This window comes from Hipposideros armiger, unplaced genomic scaffold (assembly GCF_001890085.2).
Source record: "Hipposideros armiger isolate ML-2016 unplaced genomic scaffold, ASM189008v1 scaffold_129, whole genome shotgun sequence".
Lineage (NCBI taxonomy): Eukaryota > Metazoa > Chordata > Mammalia > Chiroptera > Hipposideridae > Hipposideros > Hipposideros armiger.
In genome coordinates, this window is record NW_017731479.1 from 3,440,687 (window position 1) to 3,444,515 (window position 3,829).

Consider the following 3,829-nt stretch of genomic DNA (forward strand, 5'->3'; position numbering starts at 1 on the left):
TATAGGGCCGGCTGAGTGGCTCAGTTGGTTAAGAGCTCGCTCAAGAGTTTGAGCTCTGAGCAACAGCGGTTCGAGTCCAGCCCGAGCTGAGCAGCAGCCGCTGAGCTGCCAACAGGTAGCAGGATGGAAAAAAAAAAAAAAAAAAAGATGTCTGTATAGGTAAAAATAAAGGATGGAAAAAATGTATTTTTTGTTTGTAACTCCTTTTTGTCTTCTACCTAATTTGAAAGACAACTGCATAAAGCAATAATAATAAATCTATGTTGATGGGCACACAATGCATAAAGATGTAATCTGTGACAATAACAGTGTAAAAGTGGGGAGAAATGGAGATATATATGAGAAAAGTTTTTGTATACTATTGAAATTAAGTTGGTATTAACCCAAACTAGATCATTATAAATTGAGATGGTAATGGTAATCTCCAGGACAACCACTAAGAAAACAACTAAAAAATATATAGTAAAAGAAATGACAAAGGAATTAAAATGGTACACTAGAAAAAATATATATTTAACACAAAAGAAGGCAATAATGGAAGAATTGAGGATCAAAATAAACATAAGACATTGAAAATAAATAGTACAATGGCAATGTAAATTCTACATGATCAGTGATTACATTAATTTTAAATGTATTAAACTCTCCAAGTAGATGCCAGAGATTAGCAGAATGGATAAAACAATATGATCCAACTATATGCTATCCACAAGAGCCTCATTTCAGATTCAAAGGTACAAACAGGTTGAAAGTAAAAAGGTGAAAAAAGCTTTGCCATGCAAACAGTAATCAAAAGAGAGTCGGAATGACTATGCTAACATAAGACAAAATAGATTTTAAGACAAAAATTGTTACTAGAGACAAAAAGGACATAATGATAAAAGGGCCAATCCATCAAAACGATATGAGAATTATAAGCATGCATGGACTTCACAACAGAGTGCCAAAATACATGAAGAAAAGTAAGACAGAACTGAAGGGAGGAATAGACAATTTAAGAATAATAGTTGGAGACTTCAATACCCCACTTTCAATATTGAATAAAACAACCAGACAGAAGATCAGCAAAGAAAGGGACTTGAGCAACACTATAAATCGATCAGATGTAACAGATATCTATAGAACACTCCACCTAACAAAAGCAGAATTCACTTTCTTCTCAAGTGCACACGGAACATTCTCCAAGATAGACCATATTTTAGGCCATAAAACAAGTCATAATAAATTTAGAAAGATTAAAATCATATCAAGTATGTTCTCTGACCACAATGGAATGAAATTAGAAATTAACAACAGGAGGAAATTTAGGAGATCCATAAGTATGTGAAAATTACACAAGACATTCCTAAATAATCAATGGGTCAATGACAAATTAACAAGGAAAACTGGAAAATATTTTGAATGAATGAAAATGAAAACACAAGTCACAATATTGTGGAAAGAAGACCATCATTTTTTCAATGACTACTCAGACATCTTGAACTGCTTCTGCCTCATAACCTCTTCCCTAGGTCTCAACAGTTTACTGGCTACTGATTCACTGCAACCTCTCGTTTATTTTACATCCCTCCAGAAACATGATGTCTGAGGAAATCACAGTTTTACTAGGAGAGTTTCAGAGTTTGTCTTTCAAGCCAGCTGCATAGATATTCTCTCAGCTCTCTTCAGGCCTCTCTAGTCATAGATTAGACATCTTGTATTTCACGGTACATGTGAGCAAGGGACTCTGAAGTTACATGCCTTGATATTTTTTAACAGGGGCTTAACCTCCTAGCCAAACTTCCCTTTCCTGCAGGCTTCTGTGGCAAAGTTAGGAGGCACTTCCACCACGCATCACAATGCCAGGAACCTGGGAGTGACTTCAGGTGGAGGTGCCATCCCATCTGCATGGCTAGCAGAGCAGATTTGCCACCTAAGTTTTATTTTTCCTTTTCAGTTTTTTATCCAGTGTCAGTTCTCAAGAAAAAAAAAAAAAGACAAATCTCTTTATGAACTTAAATCCACAGCTCCCTTTTTAAGAATTAAGTGCCATTTTCCTAACTAGTAGAATATTGTCTTGATAAAAATAGGGTTTAGAACACAGTTGATTGGAAAACCACTTATACATGACACATGATTTTCATATTCAGTATTTCAGGCTAAAGGGTAGCATGTCAGCCTCTATTCCAGCCTCTATTTTTAAAATGTTTTAAATATTCACTTCTGTTTTAAGAATCTGAGGGGAGAAATCATATGCATTACTCTGATGTGCAATAAAACCCATCTGGCTTTTGGCATGGCCCCCATTTCCGAGACAGATGGACAATGTGGTTAGCTGGAGGCAACTGCCTTTATAATATTTCTATCGGCCCAAGGATATCTCAAGGATCAGAGGTATAAACAAATGTGTGCCATATTTTTCTTGGCTGATAATCTCATCCAGATTTAGCTTTAAAACAGGGAAGTCAGCAGGATCAGTATCACCTGGGACCCTGTGAGAAATGCACACTGTCAGGCTTCACCCCAGACCTGCTGCGTTAGAAAACTCAGGGGCGGAGCCCAGCCATCTGTGTACTAATAAGCCCCCTGGGGGACGCTGACCCCCACTCAAAGGTGAAAACCACTGCTTTAGAAAAATATAACCGTATTTCTAAGAAAGAAGAGAACACATTACACATGAATTAATGAATACATTACATATTAATTAATTCTCTAAGATTTTTCTCAATGCCTATGTGTTGTACTAAGTACTGTTCTCCTAGTTTTCAGTGCACCTGAAAAGTTTCCAGAGAGCAGGTAGGTAGTGAACATACATGTGCAAAGCTTACTACAGCCTGGCTGCAGCCTGGGCAATGTGGGACAGACTGTTTCAAGGTCTCAGTTGCTAGTGGCCAGAGAGCAAGGCAGACCCAGTGGAGGAACACTGCCTCCTCTTTTCCCAAGAAGGTAATAATCCTATTACATAAAATCTCTCTCTCTAAATGTTGGAAAAACTGGGAACCAATATAAAAAGTCATTATTTTTTTGAAAGGAAGAGCTTTATTGACATAGAATTCACATACTATACAATTCGCCATTTTTAAGAGTACAAGTATGTTTTTTTAGTATATTCACAGCGTTGTGCAACTGTCACCACATCTAATTTTGGAACAGTTTTGTCCCCCTTAAAAGAAATCTCACATACATTCACAGTCACTCCCCATTATCTGCTCCCCATCTCACTCCTAGGCAACTACTAATCTACTTTCTGTATCTATAGATGTCCCTATTCTGGATATCTCTTATATTTGGAAATTATATAATATGAGGTCAGGCCATTATTATTATTATTTTTTTTTTTTTAAGCTGAGCCATCCTGCCACCTGTTGGCAGCTCAGCAGCTGCTCAGCTCGGGCCAGGCATCGAACGAGGTCAGACAATTATGTTCGTGAACTTGTTGCAGTGATGTTGCTAACCTTTTTTGCTATCTGAGGGATTATTCATTATGAATTTGTACCAACTGGACAAACAGTTAACCAAGTTGACTATTTGGAAGTGCTGAAAAGTCTGCGTGAAAAATTTAAACAACCTGAACTTTTCACCAACAATTCATGGCTTTTGCATCACGACAATGCACCAGCTCACACCGCACTGTCTGTGAGGGAGTTTTTAGGCAATAAACAAATAACTGTATTGGAACACCCTCCCTATTCACCTGATCTGGCCCCAATGACTACTTTCTTTACCAGAAGATAAACATATTGAAAGGAAGGTATTTTTATGGCATTCAGGACATCAAGGGTAATACGATGACAGCTCTGATAGCCATTCCAGAAAGAGTTCCAAAATTACTTTCAAGGGTGGACTAGGC